Here is a 24443-nt window from a genome sequence, read left to right as displayed (position 1 = left end):
AAGAAAAATAGTGTAAAATAAAATAAAAACAAACACGTAGTACATGAAAATATTTTATCACTTTTGCTCTGAGCGTGACAAATAACTTTTAGCATCGAAACATTGCAGCGTCTTGCGACTGTGGAATGACAAATAGCCTGGAAATGCCTGAAGATGTCATGAAAAAACTTTGAAACAACAATAGTTTAGGATTGCAAATTTTCTCTCATCTTATATAACACTACCATGTTAAATATTTCATTAGTTTTGTCACCTTTATTTAAAAAGGAAACAGAGGTGACTTTCAAATATTCTGTCAATTAGGAAAATCTTTGTAAAAACGATGTTTTTTTCAGAGTTGATGGTGAAGTCCACTTCGTGATATGTCGTTTCGTTTACCATTATAGTAACAATTTCATTTTTAACACAGAAATTAGATATAACTTAAATCAGTTTCAGTTGTATGTAAACATCTTTAACAACAATTTCTTGTTATCTGAATGATACGAAATGTGATAAAACCTCCCATTATCTTTCCCTTACGTTGTTAAAACTATCACAACATACACCCGATATATGAGACATTAAAAAAATATAAATATGGGAGTTATTTGCAATACAATGCATTTAATGAAAATTGTTTAACTTTGACGTGTTTAAAGACTTCCTTAGTCCCGACCTACGGAGATATTATGATAGATTTATAATTTGTTTAAGCCATAGTTTGAGCATGTGTATGAGCATTACCTACCTTTTCATAACAAAAATATCTTATTTTCCAATCTTCTAGAATATATTACAGGTTTACTTTCGAATTTCTGTTCTAGCATCAGCAGTTAACTCTTCCCGAGGAGATAAATAACATACTAACACTTATTAGCTAACAACGCATAGCATAATTAGAAAAAAAAAAACTTTAAAACACAGAACAAAAGCATTCCGTTCCATTATTTTCAAACTATCGACAGAATACATTCTCAAACGAACTGCTTGCAACATTTTCATTCTCTGTTTTTATTCCTATCCTTCATTCATTGATTATTCCGATATTTTTATATTTTCCTCCAGAAATGCAACTCGTACATCGCTGTCTGCAAAACGTTATCATAAAATATCCATTCTCTGTATTGAATAGTAATTTCATAATTGGATTTTCTTCTTTCTTTTATTTTTTTGTTATATTTCTTCAGTTAATGTTTTCGATTAAGCGACTTTGTTTTTGTTTGGGATAATCTTTGTCTTTCATTATAAATGTGATTTTGATTTTTTCAGATTTTCATTTTGTGTTTAATTGTCTGTATAGCCGAAAAGGGTTTTGTAATAATAGGTTGATAAATCATCATTCGGCGGTCGAGAATAGGCAATACTGGTTGCATAGAGTGGTTTATTTAAACGAGAGAACCAAATAAATTTGGAAAATGATAAATCATTAGTTCCTTCTTTAAAAAGAGAGAAAATAATGAAAACAATTAATTTAATCACATTAGTGTTAAATTAGATTTATTTTCACTCTAAATACATATATCTGCTGAATTATCTACGATTATATGTACACATAACATGCACAGAACATACATGTATACACTCAAACATATACAGATTCAGAGAAAAGCACAAATTTCTTTAAAATAAGGAACGTATAATCGTATTCAACTAATTCGCCGAAACTTACATACGGAAAGATATACGCTGCATAAATATTCTCAAGAGAAAATCTCTGTTTCTTAAAATAGAATGAGAAACGCACTGTTGGACTGTGAATGACGTCATATGATCTTAGGTAACATGCATTCTTCTGTTAATGCTCGTCGTCAGATAAGCGATAACCACTAAGAACACGCTTCTCATATATTACAAAAGCAAATGATATATTTGCCGATGTACACGAAGCTTTGTTAACCTGCAATGTATGAATGACAAACGCACTAAGCAGCGTTGAATTTAACATAGGTGTTTACAGTAACACTTAACGGGCTCCCGTATACTCTGGTTTGGATAAAGAATATTCTGCAAATATTGTCTACTAAGCAAGTAAAACAAATATCGCTACGCTTACGTATAACAGAACTCTTCTGGCTAAGATAATAAAAGACAACACGCCATTGTAATGTCTTCAGTGTAGAGTGCTTAAGTGCAAGGATACTTAATATAGTCAATGTTTGTTATTAACCCGGCAATAATGTTCGTTTCGTTGTTGTTTTGTCATAATCGTCCCTGATAGGGCGACCCATATACATAATCACATGCGTTCAAACCACTAACGATGTTTTCTGAGCTATCCCTTATCTTATTTTATTGTGCAGGAAGAGTGTAATTTGAGGGAGGTTCGTCTACTCGTCTGCTCAAGGCGACAGCTTTAACATGCATCTGAGGAGCTACTCTATTTTGTAGAGTACAATGAATGTATATTTATATTTATATAAATGTATGTTTATAGTTAAAACATACACGCGCGCGCACGCACACACATGTGTGTGTATGCATTTGTGCATGAGTGAATCTGTTGAGGAAGAGTATGTGTGTGACGCAACATCATAATTTTACTGGTACATACTTGCTGAAGAAAGGCTTTATTTAAATTGTAAAAGTTTCCCGCTAATATACGCAAAATAGTTTGCATTTTCTTCCTCTGTATCTTCTTGAAGAATAACATCTGGGTTTCTAATATTCCTATCAGGAAGAAATTTGGTTGTCTGTGATAGCGTGTCTAACATAAAAGAAAAGCAAATACGAATTTAAATCCCGAATCGAATTTTTGTTATAGCTATTTGCACACTATTTTTGAGTTGAATTTTCTTCGTTCAAAAGTATATTTCTCGAAATTTTAATTACGACTGCCTAACATTTTGTTTCAGAAATTATTGAAGATAATTTTATAATTTATTTTCTAATTTTAGTGTGTTATATCTTACCTGATATATTGATACTTAATGATAAATGAGTGAAATTGGAATATTTTTATAAGAATTTCTTCATTAGGATTTATACAATAGTCTGTAATATACGTTTGCTTTAAAATGCAATTGAAAGTGTGTGAAGAACGTATTGCAGAATTCAGGGGGAATCTCTAGTGCAAATTACAATCAAATGTACACTTAAAAGCTCCAAATGTATAAAAAAAGAAATGGGTAGGCGGAAAGAACGAAGAGGTAGGTTTTATTTGACGGGAATTGAGAGGGAAGAAAAAAGTAAAAGAAGAAATATTGTATGAAGGACACACACAAACACACACACGCACACGCACACATACACACACATGCACACGTACATGTGCATACACATAATTTGAGTTAGAATATAAAAATATATAAATAGATGTGTGAGTAAAACAATAAATAAATACACGAATATAAAGGTAATAAGGCGCGTGAAAAGAAAGCAGTGAGGCTAAAAGAAAATGATATTAAATGAATAGAAAAGGATATGAAAAATCTTATGAAATATAAAGGAAAAGGAATTTTATATGGCAATAGTGAGTGGAAATGCAGTGTGCAGCTTAGACAGTCGGTGCAATGGAGAGAATGAAAAAAAAAAACATACAAACCAAATGTTAAATCTCGTCTACTTAGGTAGACAAACAAGGAAGAAATAATTCAGTTGAGTAGAGAAACAAACGGTCATAAACGATAGAAATTAGAAAAGCAGGAATCAATGACTGAAGAATATGTTTGCAAGAAATCAAAAATTCGTGTCTTTCGTTTAGTGTACGTTCGGTTCATGATCAAATAAGTAATATGAGCAACAACATTTATAAAGCGGTACAAGCTTAATAAGTCTAGGTCGAGCTGACTATTTCAAGAGACAAATGTATTTGGATAAACTCGTTTCTCTTGATGAAAGCGTATTTTGAATTTATTCGCAGTTTCTCCGCTGTAAGTTATGAGTTTTATGCTATTGCCTGCCAGCGCCGTTTATTTATTTATTTATTTTATTCACGTATTAAAATTTCAAATAAATTTCAGAAAAAAATCTAACGGCAAAAATAGTCACAGATATGAAACATTTAAGACGAAATGGACCAATGGACCACAGTCTAGCAGACCGTATTCATACCGAAAATCAATATTCGGGGAGTTCGAGAAGGGATCTAACAAAGGGACTATGTCACTGGTCAAGTCTCTGTTAATGAAAATCGTAGCATCGCATGAAAGAAATTTACAGTTGAAGTGAGCAAATTCGTGTATTATTTTATGGTTCTTCCATGATGTAATAACTTTGATTTATGCACAATCTTCTTATACACTTCATTAGTTTTATCCTCCTATTCATTGCACTTTACTTGATTTAAATTCTTAAATATAAAGAGCTTAAATTTTCTGCTTATTTTTTCTTTTTCCCAACTGAGTCAAGTGTAAAACAAAACAGCTTATATAAAATTCTATATAGCAATTTCTGATCAATCGTTGTGAACAGGATTCACAGGAAAAACAAGATGTACAAACAAATTTAGGTACATAGCTTGCGGAATATTATAGTAAATATTTGATAATATTTCGGAGCAAACTCAAGTGATTTGCATCTATATTTTTTTAATGTTCTCTGTGTGTCTATGTATACACATAAAAGTATGAACACATACACACACTTTCTTGCTCAGACACACATATATGTATGCATGCATGCATATATGCATATTTGAATATTTATACACACATGCCAATGTCTATAGCTATCAAAATTCTCTTTCCCACTCACTCACTCACTCACTCACTCACTCACTCACTCACTCACTCAATCACTCACTCACTCACTCACTCAATCAATCAATCATGAATTAATCAATTAATCAATCAAAGAATGAATGAATGAATCTATCTATCTATCTATCTATCTATCTATCTATCTATCTATCTATCTATCTGTATGTATGTATGTGTGTTTGTATACATATATCTATAGATATATGCATATATATGCGTGTATATATATATATATATATGTATGTATATATATATATATATATATATATATATACATACACACACACACTCATGTATAAACATACTCGTATATATATATGAGTGTGCATATATATGTATGTATATACTATATATATATATGGGTGTGTGTGCATATATATGTATATATAAAAATGAACACATATGTATGTATATATATATATATGTGTGTGTGTGTGTGTATGTATATGTGCGTATACACACACACGCATTCACACACACACACACACACACACACACACACACATTCTGCTTATATATTCTAAGTCACTCGCTGAACGTATATTTGAATATAACCAAGATACATAAATATTCTTATAAATGTTTATATTAAGAGAACGCGTTACACACACAAATACACACGCTGAAAGAGAGACACACACTTTCACACACTCTAACATGCGTATAAGGAGGAGAAGAGGGAAAGAGAGAGAAAGGGAGAATGTGTAGTAGAAGAGGAGTGAGTGTAAACGTAAATAAACGGGAAATAAACGCAAGCAGTGAAGATATTCCTATCAAAATATAAGAAGGCAGTTCAAGAGATATGCAAACAAACAATGTGTATAGTGAAGAAATAGATGATGAGTTATGGGGATAGTGTCTATGTTTGCATGTAATCGTAACGTAATAGAGATAAATGCAGCTGCTGGTTACAGAACAAGAAATATTTCGGGTCAATAAAATGTAATAATCATGATATTTATGTGCCGTTTATGAGCACATATCAATATCATAGAGTTGTTACATCTTCATGTAAAATTCAATTGTTGGACAGAGTGATTAAAAATACCCCCTCTCGCTCTTTAAATGTCACGGATAATTATACGATGTATACTAATTTTATATTCTATTTCTATTCATCGAATATTTAAGGATGCATTTAAACTTATCACAGGAATATGGAGTCTCAGTGATGAGAAACATGACGCGATCTTAATTATATCTGTGCTCATAGTTTCACTTGTCATCTACAAGACATCATAAATAAATAATTATATACTTACCAGTCCAGTATCTGCATTAGTTACATTTATTGTCATGCATGTGACCATGAATCCTTCAATCATTCAAATTTTAGAATTCTCCATTGTTATATATATAATGTGAACAGCCAGTGAATATTTTATGTTTCGTCGCATGATTGCCATAATCTTTATGGGGAAAACGCCGTTTAACTTTACGACTTTGCTACTACTGGCTGAGTTTATTATAGCTATACTCTGCAGCACGCACTAACGTCTCAAGTTTTCCATAGCTCATATATATTGTCTGTACTACAGTGTAGAGTCTACCCTAGATCTCGTCCTTAATATATACTACCGTATCAAGCCTATCCTTGCTCTTTTCTGTTGTTTGATTTGAGAAATGTGGTTAAATTTTCAGATAACCTACACTATTTTGACACAGTTATGATTTTAGAACCCGATTTTTGATGCAGATACAGAGTCAATAATATTTGTGATGGCTATCACTAAGGGGACTTACTATATAACATGGGAACAACACCTCAGTTTTGGAATGACTGCGTTACTTATTCGTACATGAATAAAAAATGATGGTTGAGGTAGAAAACAGGAAGAGGAAAAGAGGAGACATTAAACATAAGAGAATACATACACTGGGAACAAATATGAGTTGTCTGGACTGGGAAACAATGTGGGTTAAAGAACATATATAACTATATATAACTATCATCAGTTACCAAACGGATATCATTATTGTTTCGATACTTAGGCAGGACCATGCAACCCAGTGTTGATAGCTGCGTTAAAAAGACAAACGCTTTGTGAAAATCATTAGCAATCAGCAGGAATGAAACATTAACATAATTTGTTCATTTTGTCAACATCTGCTTATTACTGTAAGCAACAATACCAAAGTAAACTCATGGTTACAGTACAGTACCTGGAACGAAGAATTCACTCCAGAGAAGGATATTGTGATCTTTCAAAAATTATAATGCAGAAGATGAAGCGAACTAAATATGTTACAGAAAATACTAATTCAACCTTCGATACTTGACAAGATAACACCAACTCAAGGAATAGCAAAACAAGAACTAAGAACACATGGACTATACAGCGAGCATAGAATAAGGGATAGATTATTTGTCCATCTATATCATATCGCAAACATGTCACGACAGCTAATACAATTCTAATAAAATCGGGGGAATATTATATTCTTAACCGACATCGTCGAACAAGTTACAAGGAAAACGACAAGCATAGTATCTGTAAAATATATGTTCACTATCATAAAATAAATTAACCGAATAAATTGCTAATGCAAAACGAAAATAAACTTAATTAATAAAAATAGAATGAGAATCAATTTCGATTATATACAATTATATATAAAATATGTATAAACCTAAGACATGGCAAAAAGTACCAAACTAAAATAACTAAGAAAAGGACCTAACTACACGCACACAACTACAAATAGAAGATGCGATTCTTTCAGTTTCCATCAACGAAATACACACACGGTTTTGGTCTGCCTCAGGTTATAGTAGAAGATATTTGCGTAAGGGACCACGCAGTGGGACTAACCCCGAAATCCTCTGGCTGGCAAGCAAACCTCTTACCAGACAGTTACAGGTGCGGCTATATATATATATATAGAATATAAATAAGTAACAAGGATGTCTAGGTATCAATACATTACGGCCGTTTTGAGCGGCTCCATTTAATCGATCAATGAAAACATTACATCAATTTGAAAAAAACCGCTCTCCAAGGACGTGGATTTCAAACGTAATGGATAAGCCATTTTTCATAAATTTATATCAATACTAAAAACCAAAATAATTACATTATTTCCTTATGTCATATTTGTGGCAGAATGAGTTTAGAAAATAATGCTTATCTTATTATGCCTACTAGAATTTAGAGAGTAGCAAAGGAAAATAGTGGGGGTCCAAATATAGGAGTGGTGAGATAGTTATTTATATTTAGAAGATTTTATGCAGCATGTAGTCTACAACCATTTAGAATTAAATCCATTGGGAGTTGTCAACTGTGTTCTAGTTGATGGTGGTTAATCAGTTACTGTCAGACAATCTCCCAGACCCTTATTTTACTGGAACCACATATCTAGCTTTATCTAAATATAAGGATGTGTGTCAGAGCTGCTAGCAACAAAATGACTGATGTTGAAGAGGTAATAACTAGCAGAAGGAAGGATAGGGGAGGCAAATACTTATTTGGATTAACAAATAAAAGGGGAATATAATGAAAAACAAAATAGGTAAGTAACGTAAGCTCTAAGGGTGGGAATGTATTGTTACCTGGACATCCTCGTTACTTATTTACATTCTGTCCACCTATAGTGAGATGTAACGACTATACCGAACAGGATTGGTGCCTCAGTTTAAGTACCTAATTCAAATGAATCTTAATTATATATATATATATATATATATATATATGTATATACATACACAAAGACACATACATATATGCATAAATGCTTAGATGCATGCATACATAAACGCACATACTACACGGCTTTTAATAAAAAGGATTCCAAGATTTTTACTAAATCGAATTATTTACATTCTATATTTCATTTTAATAATTCTGGATAACGAAAACAGTTTCTATATTAACGAATCTAATGTGGTTTCGTTTCCATTGTAACCGAGAAAGCCAAGAATATATCTCCTCTCTAGAGTCATTGTATTTGATTTGAATTTTATAGCTTCATAGCGTTGCTTCTTTGACTTTGGCGACGTGTATAATCACTGAGCAATTTTCTTTCATAACGGCTCTCGTTCATTAGGATTTGTAAAAGCTTTTGATGTTTCTTTTAAACCATTTTACCTTTTAACTGTAATTCAGATTAAACAGTCTCTTGAGGGTGTAGCAGGTTGTCTTCTTAACTCAGGCGTTTCGTTTAATTTCTTTTGCTTTGTTTACCAATATTGCTTCTATTGTTTCTATAATACAAATATGAATATACTATAAATAATTATTCCATGATATAATATAATATAATATAATATAATATAATATAATACAAATACTCTATTCTATTCTATTACATTATATTATATTAAATTATTTGAATATAATATGATATAAATATATTGCAATATACAAGAGGTTCAGCTCAAAATGCCATCGTTAATGAGAATTTTGTTGTCATCGCTGATTATGAAAATGAAAATGATGATGACGACGACGAAGACCATGACGAATATGACGACGACGACGACGACGACGACGACGACGATGGTGATGATGATAATGATGATGACGACGATGATGGCGACGATGACGACAATGATGACTGTGAGGAATAGGAGTAGAAAAAGGAAAGCGACAGGATGTGTTGAAAGCGATAAAATTCTGGCATTCTGTTTATCTTAATAGGTTTTTGATTGTCTTGAAGAACTAAAAATAAAACATCATTTGGTGGCTTCTGCTAAAGGAGGGGAAAAGGGAGAGAAAGAGAGAGAGAAAGAAAGAGAGAAGGAGAAAGAGATAGATAGATAGATAGAGAGAGAGAGAGAGAGAGAGAGAGAGAGAGAGAGAGAGAGAGGAGAGAGAGAGAGAGAGAGGGAGAGAGAGAGAGAGATGACCTGACCAGCTACAAAATGAATAAATTAGGTTTTCTACGGGGTTTATAACATATTTCACCATTGGCTAGTAAATCATGAGTCGAACGAAAGCCGCTAGTATTTCGTTATGTTTTTATGATTAGGTTTTTATTCTACCCGCTTTGGTTACGCGAAAATAATATTTAGTATAGCCGCTGTGAATATGCCTGACCATGGACAATTCATTTATGCAAGCTAACACAATTTCTTCCACTCTCTCAGCATTTCAGATGTTGTAAAATAACGTACTTATGTATACCCATATATGCGAAATAATGATGTATTTATTTTAGAGACATTATAGTAAATAATTCTATTTAATGAGGGAAACGACTGCGAATATGAGGTATGTATCCCTTGCACTTATATACGCGCCCCTATATCATATTTCCATTATTAGATATTTAGAAATGCTTGCTGATCATCCGAATGCTAAACACTCATATTCGTAAAACGTCAAATTTGTTTCTTAAAATAAGCTGTATGTTTCTCATAAGCTTAAACGGTTGTTTGATGGCTTCTGCTGAAAAGATTTAATTGAAGCAAGTCCAAAATTCATATATTAATTTCATGACCGATTCTCTATCGAATTCAAGTATGAATTATGAGTAGAGATAAATTGCTAGAGTTTCTTTTCACCTGCCTTTCTGTTTTCCTTATTTTCTCCCACATCTCGCGCTATCTCTGTTCCTTTCATTCTCTCTTTTAATTTAGTTCTTCAGTCATAGTCTCTGTATTTTATATTGATCTATCTGTCCTCCGTTTTTTGTTAATGCAGTCTATTCATGTAACGTGTTCGTTTGCCAAGAAGTTAATATATTCAAAGTGATATCATAGCACCTCTAATGTTCTAATGTGTAAGGGAGAATAAGAAAAAAACAATGATGGCATTGCTTTCAATCTTTTTCCCCAGACCTTAAATATTTTTCAAAAATGATTTTGATGTACGAAATGAACGATATGGAATCTCAAACTCCAAGATTCTAAAATTAAAATCCAATTTAAGAAGCATGCCCTTGTATTATCATCATACGTTATCATGCAGGTACCCTAGCTTAAGAGAAAATTATTCACGCTGCAACAAAATGGTGTACATATATTTGTTTGCTACCTTTACCTTCTAACTTAGGTTGTATCGAACTGCTTCATCTATACTTCCCAATAGCGCACTAAACATTCATTTACTAATGAAGAAATACATTTAGATCTTGGAGACAATGAATATTAGATTAAATGAGTGGGAAAAAATGAATCACGTGATAACATCTTGACATTTTACTTATGCACATGTAAAGGATGGAATAACATACACATTCACATACACACATAAAAGGATAACAAGCAGCTGGCACATAGTTATATAAAGTGTTTTATCTATCTATCTATCTATCTATCTATCTATCTATCTATCTATCTATCTATCTATCTATCTATGAATGTATGTATGTATATCCATCTGCACACACACACACACACACACACACACACACACACACACACACACACACACACACACACACGTACATAGAGTGATTGACAGAGAAAGGGATAGAGAAATAAAAGAGAGAGAGAGAAAAGGGAATGATAGGTAAACTTGTACATTTGGTAAGATGTTTCGTGAATAAACCTCATTAGAAGTCATCTAACTGAACGCAAATCTTTAGCATGAAGACTGTGGCTTCCATTTGATGTAGAGCCTTGATGTAAACCATGCAGAAAGTGTCTTGTGTAACAGCAGAAGATCTATACAATTGAAGATGGCATTTCGAAGTATGGAAATTCTGTACAATAGCAGGGATTAGGAAGAAGGTCAAATGTTCCTTGGAACGTATCTGCATAACTTCAGAATGTTATTCTTCATTGGTCAAGTTAAAACGTTCTAGCGAAATACTACTTATATATACTCCAACACCAAAATTTAATTAGAGTATACGGTCACAAGTAAAGGAAATTATAGTGACGGTCATATACGCATGCACATACATGTGTACCGATCACAAAAAACGGTGTCCTTCATTGACTATTTATTTATCTTACTATTTCTGTACACACGCGCACACCCCTCACCCCCTCACACACATACACACACGCGCGCACACGCGCGCACACACACACACACACACACACACACACACATACAAGCACAAACTCACATATATAAATATGGATTTGTATAGATAGATCGATAGGTATGCGTTAGATACAAGTATTTGTGCATGTGTGTATATGTATACATGCGCGTATATCTATATCTGTATGTTTCTCTCTATCTCTATATCGCTCCATATATGTACGTACGTATATATATATATATATATATATATATACATACTTACATATATATATATATATATATATATAATATACACACACATATATACATAAATATATATAATACGCACACATACATACATATATATATACAAATATATACACCCCCACATATATATATATATATATATATATATATATATATACACACACACGAGTGAAAGGAAAAACAAAAGAAGGGTCACTCGTCATATATAGAAAGAGTTACATGTATTATTTAAACGAGTTTGAATCCGTTCTATGCGACTTTAAACTTTGCAGGCTTCTAACAGATGCCCGTCACTTTCAGGAAAGTGATGTCCTCCTGCTAGGGACCTGCGAACATTTTAACATACCTGCGCGCGTGTGTGCATGAGAGCGCATGGCCTAGTGGTTAGGCGGTTGCATTGGTGACCACTAGATCGAGGATTCAGTTCCTGCTCCGGGAGGTATGTCGTGCTCCTGAGCGAAACACTTCATGTCATGTTGCTCTGCGATCACTTCTACAGCAAACCTGTGGTACACCCTGCATTTAGACATAATGTACTACACAAACATCTAATTAGTTGTGAAGGTTTGTTCAGCAATAAATTGTAGAACTCTCTTTCTCGGACAACGAGAGACTACCATCAAATCAAAATTATATATATTCATATATGGCTATAAACAACAGCGTATAGTGTTGCTAGTTACTGTTTTTGCATCTTGAAGTGTTTCAAATACGTCAGAATGAATATTCTTTTATTGACGTAGAAAGACCGTACAACGAATTATGGAAACGCAGCTGAATGTATAGTAAAATTCAAGTCTAGCTAATACTACTGAATGTATTCTGTGTGTATTTGTAAATGTTTATGCGTATGTTTCTGTGTATATATAATACTGCTATATTAACAATAAAGTGGGGTGTAAAATTCAACCTAATGGTATTTTCTCTTAAGTATATGTCAACAATTACTATTCAGCCAAGTTGTCCGACACAATAATCTTGATGGGTTGAATTTGGGAAAGCCATACAAGCACAGTCATTTCTACATCTTCGCTGATAACACATCCTATGTTTAATATGCAGAATTTTGGTCTCTTGTACTTGTTTCTGCATCGCTCTCCATTGGTTATAATCATAGCAGTCATCATCATCGTCGTTGTTGTCGTCATCATCATCATCATCATCATCATCGCAAACACCGTCATCGTCATTGTCCTCGTCACTACTGAGACTACTATCAGTCACATTAGCTCCATGTTTACCGTTCTTAAGACCAAACCAAAACCACAACCACAAACAACAACAACAACAACACCCTCCTCCTCCTCCTCCGCTTCCTCCTTCGCTTCCTCCTCCGCTTCCTCCTCCTCCTCCGCTTTCTCCACCTCCGCTTCCTCCTCCTCGCAGACTATTGTAATGGTGCATTGTAAACTCTCCGATGGCCCAGCGACCAGATCGCCGTCTTCAACAGTTCCCTTGTTTATATTTAAATTTTTATTTATTTTTCAGATCTGGAATGGTGGTTACTGTACTAGTCTAAGTAACTATTCATATTAAATTTATATAACCAATTGTGAATTTAACGAAGGCTAAATTGTCCTAAGTCATTCACATAATAAAATAATTAACCTTCCTCTAAGGGACAATTTTCCATGGACTATATAGCACATTTTTTCAGCTGTTAATAATTTGATTATATTTTGAGTGAGTATTGTAATTTTTATATGAATCGACAGGAATTAATTGTGAATTCGGTGTCAATAAGATAAGGTACTTTTCCATAACCACATAAATTCTCTGCAGTGTCATTAGGTGGATAATTTTTAAAAGGTGTCATACGGTCTGTAATGCACAAGAAAGTAGTTTCAATGAAGAATTAACACAATCTTAGGAAAATTTTGTTAATAAATCAACAACTACACTGTATATTAAATATTTACTTGTAGCCAACCTGTGAAACAGTAGATGATACATTCTGCAAGCTAGAAATAACATCTAGTGCCATTAAATGGTAAGATCTATTGTATAATGTAGTCATAGATAGAGTTCATTAACTGAAAGATAGAATGAGGAGACATTTGATTAGTGGTTGTCAATGTTATTGACTGCGGAAACAAAAGTTTTCTGATGAAGAAACATCTGCATACAAACAAATAATGGATTTAAATTTTAAAAATAATAAAAAGGGAAATGTAGAATATCAATACTTGCTTTCTTTACTAATGATAAAATATGAGTTAAGAGAAATAACATTTATTTCATATAACTGTATTTGTCCATTTATTCAAATACATACCACCGGCCATTCTGGTTTGTATAACTAAGCTCATTTTTACACCTTGGCCATAAATAGCTACTAGAGATAAGGCTGGTCAGTTCTCGTGCCAGAAGCACGTGTTCATGAGTCTCCTCTTATCTTAAAAAAATACGCATATCCTTTTCCCGAGCGTTTGCATACTAGCTAGCAGGTCACTGCCTCCATTTGAAAAGGATACAGATTTTATATTTTATAAGTTCTTTCAGAGAGAAAGTGTAGTTTTCAAATTGATTCATGAAGTAATAAAAAAATACTAATCAATGACTTACAATAACTACATTACTTCATTGACTGACGCCAGCCAAAATACAGCCGAACAAAAAGTTGTTCTCTACATATCTATCGTGTTTTGGTTTATCTAACTCAGCGTGATACAGGACAGTCATTCAGTAACAGTCAGGTTAGGAAACGTTAGTGACAGGTGAAAGAATAAGGAACGCAGTTATTTCTTATATTAGATTCTACTCCCTTTCATCTGATGTAGACAGTCAAACCGTTAACTATAATGAGCCTGCAACATAAAGTGACTTGTCTCCTCCGAGCAATCGCTGTTGATACTCGTATTCATTCAATCACAATCCCTCTCTTCTCCATCTTTCTCAAATCTATCCAGTCGCACAAGGCGTCCAACTAAATCACTGATATGAGACGAACATTCCGACGTTACTCTGTTGTTTTCTTTTCTTGGGATCATTGCGTTCAATTTTAAGTTTCCAAAAAGTCAAATCTTTTCATTTATTGAACATCCCCTTCTTGTAAGCAATGCAACAATAATAACAATGGCCTGTTGGATGAATCCTGATGTTCTCCGACATCACCTTCGATATTAAAACACTTAGCAAAAGCAGCAGCACTGCACCATCTTATACCTTTATACATCTCAATACATGGCCTTGAATCGGAGGAGAAAGGACAGATCTATTAAGTTGGTTACCATTGTTATAGTATATACTTTTTTCAAAACATCTTATTTCCTTTGTTTCCGATATATTTATTACTCTATTCCCTGAAAAAACGAATTACCAGAAGCTATTTTAATATTCTTTGATTAATATGGCCCCGTTTTTTCATTTTCTTCCAATTTTTAGCCTTTATCTCAATACATTCCCTCCCTCATTTCCTGCCTTGCTTCCTCCACCCTTTTCAACCACCCCCTGTGTGTGCATACACACACACACACACACACACACACACACACACACACACACACACACACATGTATGTATGAATGTAAACATCTATCTATCTATCTATCGATCGATCGATCAGTCTAAGGAACTCTGCGCGCGTGTGTGTATGTAGGTATATATATATATATATATATATATATATATGCGTGTGTGTGTGTGTGTGTGTGTGTGTGTGTGTGTTTGTGTGTGTGTGTGTATGTATGTATATATGCATATATATATATGTATGTATGTATGTATGTAATTATATATATGCGCACACACACATGTCTATAGGCTTTTCACCTGATCAGTCAATATTTCCTCTGCCAGTTTACAACGACTAAATCCAAAGTGTGTGTAGATGACAGCTACATAGCTATCCTTCTCGTTTATTATCTACAATGCAAACAGCTGTTGTTACTAGCGCTGGCGAAAAACCATCGACGTTTAATGATTACACAGCGTTATTAATTCGTTGGCTAACATTCGTGCAGTCACAAGCTTTATTAAAGCCAGCAGGTGATAGCAATGGCAAAACTTCAACAACCTTCAGGTTTCTAAATACGTGTTCATGTGTCGATGTGCACTTTAATTATAAACGATCACAGTGCAATACTTCTTTCTGCTGGTCAGCACGTATTGTAATACCGCCGAAAGGCACGAAGTGTTAGCCACATAGGTTCATCCGCATAGAAATCATTCTGATATATGTCTAAACAGACGTATATACATATATACATATATGTATACATCCACACATACAAATAAACGTTCATATATAAATGCGTCTGTATGTTTGTATGTGTATGCGTATATATAAATGCGTCTGTGTGTATGTATGTGTATGCGTATATATATATATATATATATATATATATATATATATATATACACACACACATATATATATATATATATATATATACGCATACACATACATACACACACACAACATCTACATACACATATATATATTTACGTACATAAAAACGAGATCATGTCTGAATCAATATTAATATGACTATACACTCTGAAATTCTTACAGATAAATATACTATGTTCTGTCTTACAGACATAAACAAAATATAATAGTGCTTATTAATATGTAGTCTTACACACATGCCCATTTCCAGATACAAATATAATCAAACACACGTATACACACCCATAAATAAAATTATGTAATCCAGAAGATGACATTAAGATTAGAGGTTGACCTTTTTACCATTTTACTTTTCTGAAGTAAAGAATTACTTTTCACATATATTTCTTATTATTCTGTATATGTGTAAAAGTTTGGCTCTGCGGTAATAGTTTTCACTTCAGTGTTTTGGCGCCACAGGCTCTTCATCTCAAAGTACTGAGTCTTGGTTTCCTTTGTAAACGCATAACTTCGACGCATACAAAAGAGATATTTAGCACACGAATACTGTATCTCAGTGTGACACACACACACACACACACAAATGCGCGCGCACACACACATATACAAGGGTCATACAGGAGAGCTAGGAAGAATGGGAGATAATAAAAAAGCAGTGATCCCAAAAGGAAGGTGCGTGTGCGGGTGTGTAACAGAGTTTGTATATACGTGTAAAAGAGGGATGGTGGTCTTGACGTGTGCGTGTGTGTATGTGTAGGTGTGAAAATGTGGGACTGGGAATTGGTCAGTGCTGGTGTGTGCATGGTGGTGTGTTGTGATTTGATGTGTTAAACGGCGGACTTGTTTCAGTTTCCGTCTATCAAATCCACTCACAATGCGTTGGTCGGCCCGAAGATATAGTTCAAGACACCTACCCAAGAAGCCACGCAGTGGTACTGAACCCAGAGCAATGTGGTTGGTAAGCAAGCCACTTACGACACACGAGTGAGTGGGAGAGAAAAGAAAGAGGCACTCAACACACTTAGGAATTGCATAAAATATTTGAAAGAGTTTGATTCGGCTACGTGCGACTTAAAGTTTCGTGGGCCCCGTCGCTTGCAGGCTTAGGTTACTGGATGAATGTTAGAGACCTACGAAGCTTCAAGTCGCATGGAGCCGATTCAAACAATTTTAAATGATATATACTGATATATACTGATATATACATATACACATATATATATATATATATATATATATATATATATATATATATATATATATATATATATATATATATATATATATATATATATATATATATATATATATACATATATATATATTTAAGGAATATAAGATAAAGTAGAAAATGGCAAAATAGTTTTATCATGAAGTACATTTTAGTACTGGTTTCTGTCTTTGCAACTTTTTCAATTTAGAGTAAACCATGGGAAGCAATTAAATTTTAGAAAAAATGAAATTTTTTTACAAATATTTCCATAGTTTTCAAATACAAACAACATTTTCCTTTTCTCTCGCTCTCTCTCTCTCTCTCTCTCTCTCTCTCTCTCTCTCTCTCTCTCTCTCTCTCTCTCTCTCTCTCTCTCTCTGTGTTGTTTTTTTTACTCTTGTGAGGACTTGGTACCAGGTAGTAGGTAATAGCAGTCCTAAATGAATATTTGATATGAGTTCTTGGTCTACGTCAAAGGATGACATTACATAGATCCCAGATAAAAATTCGAGAATAAAGAAAAACAGCATTCAGCGAACACATCGACATTTGCGACACTAACTAACAAACCTGCTTCAGAATTTATCCCCTGCATAAATTTAGGGATGATGAATCTATAATCAGTGCATTAGCAAAGAGTCATATTTTATCACAAAATATAAGCCACTTTTTAATGCGTCCACCACAAGGGCCTTAGAATAATACCCACGTGAATATTAAAAGCGATATATTCAGAACAGTCATTACCCATGAAAATATTCCGAACAATTCCAGTCACTACTATTACAACCAGAACAGAGCACTTCTAGGTCACTTGATCATTTAAGAGGATTCCATCAATATCTTACTAATGTCATATCACTGACAGGTGTATTAATTTGATTTACCATCCATATTTATATATAGAATACTATATATATATACATATATATATATATATATATATATATATATATATATATATATATATATATATATATATATATATATATATATATATATATATATATATATATATATATATACATACATACACACATACATACATACATACATACTTATATATACATATATATATATATATACTTCTTCTTCTTCTTCTTCTTCTTCTTCTTCTTCTTCTTCTTCTTCTTCCTCTTCCTCTTCTTCTTCTTCGCATCCTTCCTCGGCTACTGCTGCTTAAACAATCAAAACGAAGAACTCATATTAAATATTCTTTTAGGACTACTACTACCTACTTCCTACTTTTAAGCTTTCAGAAATGTAAAAAAAAAAATGAGATAGAGACAGAAAAATGTAAAATGTCACTTCTGTTTGAAAACTATGGAAATATTTATAAAAAAGCATTTTAATTTTTCCACAATTTAATTGCTTTCCATCGTTTACTCTAAGTTGAAAATGGTCGCAAAGACTGAAACCGCTACTAAACTCGTGTGTTCGTTTTCAACCTTCTACATATATATGTATATATTATATATGTATATATATATATATATATATATATATATATATATATATATATATATATATATATATATATATATATATATATATATATATATATATATATATATATATATATATATATATAGATATATAGATATATATATATATATCAAGGTTTTTAACTTTTAAATTCGTATATTTAAAAGAAATAGAAACTTCAAACTCGATATATCCAAGATCGATTTATTTACCACTCTATGTCAACATTTCTGTGCCCAAACTTATCCAGTGACTGGTCCATTGGATTTCCGACATTTGGCACTTCTTCAGGAATGGCTACCATGAGAACAAATTACAAAAAAACACATACATAACGATCATAATAAATTATTAAATTATTAAAATTTCTTTTACGTCTACCATTATTTTTCCGTGATTATATATATATATATATATATATATATATATATAGGGGAGGTAACTCCTTAATTTTTCTATTATTATTGCTCTCCTGTGAATGTCTACTAGATTAATTAATTTTATTTATTTATTTATTTATTCATTTATTTATTAATTTATTTATCTATTAATTTAGTTATTAATTTTTCAATTTATTATCTATTATCCCCTATATGTCGACTAAATTAATTGCCCCTAGAGGGTTCACATGTCTATTATTCTATTTTATATTATTATTGTTAGGTCTATGTACTTTGCTAAGAGAGATCACAGTTCAGCCATCAAACCTCCTAGGAATCATTACAAGCCCCTTTACTATTCTTTGCTATTACCATTTTTTTCTATTTCTTTTAAATATACGAATTTAAAAGTTAAAAACCTTGAAATATAAATATAAACTGTGAGAACGACCCTTAAGGAATCTAATTAATGATCCCCTAAGGTAAGTTCTTATGCTATATTGGTAACGGTTGCAACATCCTCTGAAAAATTATATATATATATATAGAAGGTTTAGATTTAGATTCAAGATTGAATATGGTACTTATGCGTAGGCACCAGAATATCGTATGGTATGGTATTATACAAAAACCATTCCAAATGGATAGGTGATCAAAAAATCAAAATAAGCAACACGGATTTCAAAGATGATTGCAGTACGCACGTTTCATGCTACTCCATTTATTTAAGTAATGCGAGCATTACATTAAATGCAATATGAAGAGCAATCTTCAGCTGCACGAAAATGCAGAAAATTACAGTAGAACAGACATATTATAATTGTGGCAACATTTTAAATCCAAGTGGGAGAAAGAATACATAAAAATCCAAGTGGGAGGAAGAATACAGGAATCCATCTTGACATAGCCGAGTCTATCAGGCTAGTAATTGATTTTAGACAAAAGTTCTAGCTGTCTCTGATTTTATTGTCTCTTATCTAGTGGTGATAGCATAAAGGACAATTACTTCTTAGGAAAGGGAACTATACTGGTACTCTATTCAGACTAAAAGAAAAAAACCTATTTGACCCATATACCTAGGGTTTTAATTCCTCAACATTTTGATTGTAGTAAAATGACCTGGTACTACTCTGACCAGAGAAACCTTTATAATCTAATACATTTATAGCCTTGTCCATGCATACTGCTTACACCTTCCCTTTCCTTAGAAGTAATTGTCCCTTATGCTATCACCACTAGATAAGAGACAATAAAATCAGAGACAGTTTGAACTTTTGTCTAAAATCAATTACTAGCCTGATAGACTCGGCTATGTCAAGATGGATTCATGTATTCTTCCTCCCACTTGGATTTTTATGTATTCTTTCTCCCACTTGGATTTAAAATGTTGCCACAATTATAATATGTCTGTTCTACTGTAATTTTCTGCATTTTCGTGCAGCTGAAGATTGCTCTTCATATTGCATTTAATGTAATGCCCGCATTACTTAAATAAATGGAGTAGCATGAAACGTGCGTACTGCAATCATCTTTGAAATCCGTGTTGCTTATTTTGATTTTTTGATTACCTATCCATTTGGAATGGTTTTTGTATAATACCATACCATACGATATTCTGGTGCCTACAAATGCAGCTTAGATGAAACTGTGAAGTTACTCTCAAATTTTCTCTCTAAACTCAATATGTGGGTTCTGTGCTTGAGTTTCCGTTTCTTGAATTTCTTAATGTCACATAGCTAAGTGCAATGCAGCGATGTGATAACAAGTAATTTATGATGATAGTGCCATCCTAAGTGCTAGGTTTCGCTATATATGGCTAACCCCTTGAATGTGGTCCCCCGATTGGATGCAATGCAATGACTGAAATATATGCAAGAATAACATAATAATTAAGAACTGCATGATATTACGTATGCGTGTATACATTCATGCATGTGTGCATGCATGTGTGTGTATGTATTTGTGTGTGTGTGTGCCTTCTTTGTGTATACACATGTGTTCTAATAATCTTATTGGAGTGCATTTTGTTTATTTATGTGAAACTGGATTCCATTTCCACTTTAAAATAATAATTCCACAAATATTAGTCATCAAATTTTGTTTTCCATGTATTCTTTTTAAGACAATTGTATGACTCGCATCAGATTAAGCTATTATTTCTAATCAGCCGATTGACTGCCTGGATGATCTCTCATTCATATTTGATGCAAGGTTTGCTACATGTATCGTGGTGATTTGCCGAGCGACATGGAAGCTAAAAGTAGCTTAAACTCAAACAATATTGTGTATATAATTTTGATAACGGAAATGACAATTGGTTTTATATCCTGGACAAACGTTAAATCTATTCTTGGTTAGTTGTGCCATCGATTGAATCATCTATTTTGTATTAGATGTGTTTAAACTAAATCCTTTGATGGGATTTGAACAAATCTCAGAAACCAGATATTGTAACACCTTAATTTGGTATTCCGGTCTCAGTTTTATCAAATAAACCCTATTTACGTTTAAATTAACGTGACTGATGTAAGTATGTGGTCAGGAAATGTTAGCCAAGTAGAAATGGTAATTACAATGTTTAAGTGATTGTAAAGGACGCCTTATTATTCTTCATTCTCTTGTTCCACACCACTTTACTGAATAAGTACTCTCCTTCTACCCCACACCACTACACCAGTTAGTTCGCAGTTGTTGCACAAAAAAGAAATTAGCCATGCACCTTACATATTTAAGACTTATAAGCTCATGACAAATCGCTATAAAACGAAAGCCTTAATTGTCTTCCTATTGAAGGCTAGAAAATACTATAGCCATCGTAAATCATTGACCGTCATACCTACATTGTAATATTCTTTCTATTGAAAGCACAAGGCCTCGAATTTAGGAGAGGGGATTAAATTATCGACCACAAAAGGATGAAAGGCAAAGTCGACCTGGAATTTGAACTCAGAACGTAAAGACGGCGTGCTAAAGATCCTGCCAGCTCGCCGACTACCTACATGGTAATATTCTTATCTTTTCTACTCTAGGCACAGGGCCCGAACCATTTGGGGATGAGGCCAGTCGATTAGATCGACTCTAGTACTCAACTGGTAGTTAATTTATCGACCCCTAAAGGATGAAAGGCAAAGTCGACCTCGGCGGAAATTCAACTCAAAATGTAAAGACAGACGAAATACCGCTAAGCATTTCGCCCGGTGTGCTAACGTTTCTGTCAGATCGCCGCCTTCCTACATTGTAATATTGCTAACATATGCAGCGGTATTGTTTGTGTGTATGTGCACACACACACAAACACACACACACATACACAAACATACATACACACACACACACACACACACACACACACACACACACACACAAACCACATCCTAAAGGAACAGTTTGGCTGATTGTAAAAGTTCGATCACAATCCTCCTGTATCTTCTGTATCTACAACCTTAGTCTTCTAATTCTACTAGAAAGGTTTCTGCTCTCTTTCTAACACATCCATCATTACGTTTCACCCTACAGGTTTGTCAAAATAGAAAAGATTCTGCCTCAATTTTTTTTCCGCGGAGCTGTATTACACTTGGGTTGCACGGACGCGCGCGAAAATATTTGTGGTAAGAAGCTTGCTTCGCAAACTTGGTTCCAGGCTCGGTCCCACTGCATGGCACGTTGGGCAAGTTTCTTCTACTATATCCTCGGGCCGACCAAAGCCTTGTGAGCGGATTTGGTAGACAGAAACTGAAAGAAATCGGTCGCATATCATCGAGCGCCACGCATCTATTTCCAAGCAAGTTGTATATATATATATATATACACATATATACTCACGGTGGACAAACTTTCAAAATTGAATCGGATTTACAAGATTACCAATACCTATAATAACAAGATGAAATTCGCCGAGATCTTCTATATTTTTAAAAAATATACCAATTTTTATATAAATAAATGTTCAATAATCGAAACTTCAACAAAGGAGAAAACGAACAAACTTTACATACTTCAGAAGGACTAACGTGAAAACTTATAAGAAGGACAGTATATATTATTATTTCTAATTTTTAGTATTTTTAATTTTAATATTTCAAAAACTTTAATATTATATAGGTATATAAAGGGTTCTTAATACATCTCTGAAGAACGGAATTACTAATAATAAGATGATCTTTAGATCACTTTGCGATTATAGTAATATCAGTGAAACGATCGTAAGATATTTTATTCTTTTAACTTTAGGTTTCTTTATATTTTATATTTTAGAATTTATAATATTCATGCTTATTTACACATAAATTTTTATACGCGTATATATTTAAACATATATTTATCTATTTTTAGATTTTTATATGTATCGATATTTATATTCCGTATTTTTATGTTTTAAACTTTAAACTTTTAAATTTATTATGCTACAATGTTATGTTGGATATATATCTTTTGAAATACTAAATATTGATTTCCTAAATATATTATTGATGAATTAATAATATAAAATCACATATATACACATTTATTTGCTCAAGATAATTGAGCACTCAACATAAGTTTAATTATATATTCTTTTAGAATATTTCTTTTAGAATATTACTTATAAAAGTTATATATATATATATATATATATATATATATATATATATATATATATATATATCAACTTTAAATAGAGCTCAAAATTGATCCGTTGAAAATACTTTATTGCAACAACAATAACAATAATAACAATAATAATAACACATAAATAGACCTATGTACATTTCGATAGAACATCCAGAATAATTAATACATATCTTAAAATATTATAATATATTATAAAATATTTTATATATACATATATATATATATGTATGTGTGTATGTATGTATGTGTATTTATGTATGTATATTTATGTATGTGTTTTTGTGTTGGTGTGTTAACGTCACCGTAACCTAGCTCTTCAGCAAAATGGATCCTTACAATAAGTATTAGGCTTACAAATAATAAATCCTGGAGGCGATTTCTTCGACTAAAAGCCCTTGAAGGCGGTGATTCAGCATAGCCGCAGTCTAATGACTGAAGTAATAAAAAAATACACACAGACACACATACACACAAACACGCGTACATACACAGAAACAAGCGTACATACACACAAAGATTCACACAAAGGTACACAGACAT

The 24443-nt window shown here is 32.8% G+C and overlaps 1 protein-coding gene across 1 annotated transcript in view; it reads left to right on the top strand.

Annotated features, from left to right (window-relative positions):
• LOC106868231 (dopamine receptor D2) overlaps positions 1 to 24443 on the top strand; it is a 1508130-nt gene that overhangs the window by 39139 nt on the left and 1444548 nt on the right. The window lies entirely within an intron of this gene.

The sequence above is a fragment of the Octopus bimaculoides genome, chromosome 5 (genome assembly GCF_046866305.1).
Source record: "Octopus bimaculoides isolate indiv1 chromosome 5, ASM4686630v1, whole genome shotgun sequence".
Classification (NCBI taxonomy): domain Eukaryota; kingdom Metazoa; phylum Mollusca; class Cephalopoda; order Octopoda; family Octopodidae; genus Octopus; species Octopus bimaculoides.
This window is presented reverse-complemented; position numbering and strand designations above follow the sequence as displayed.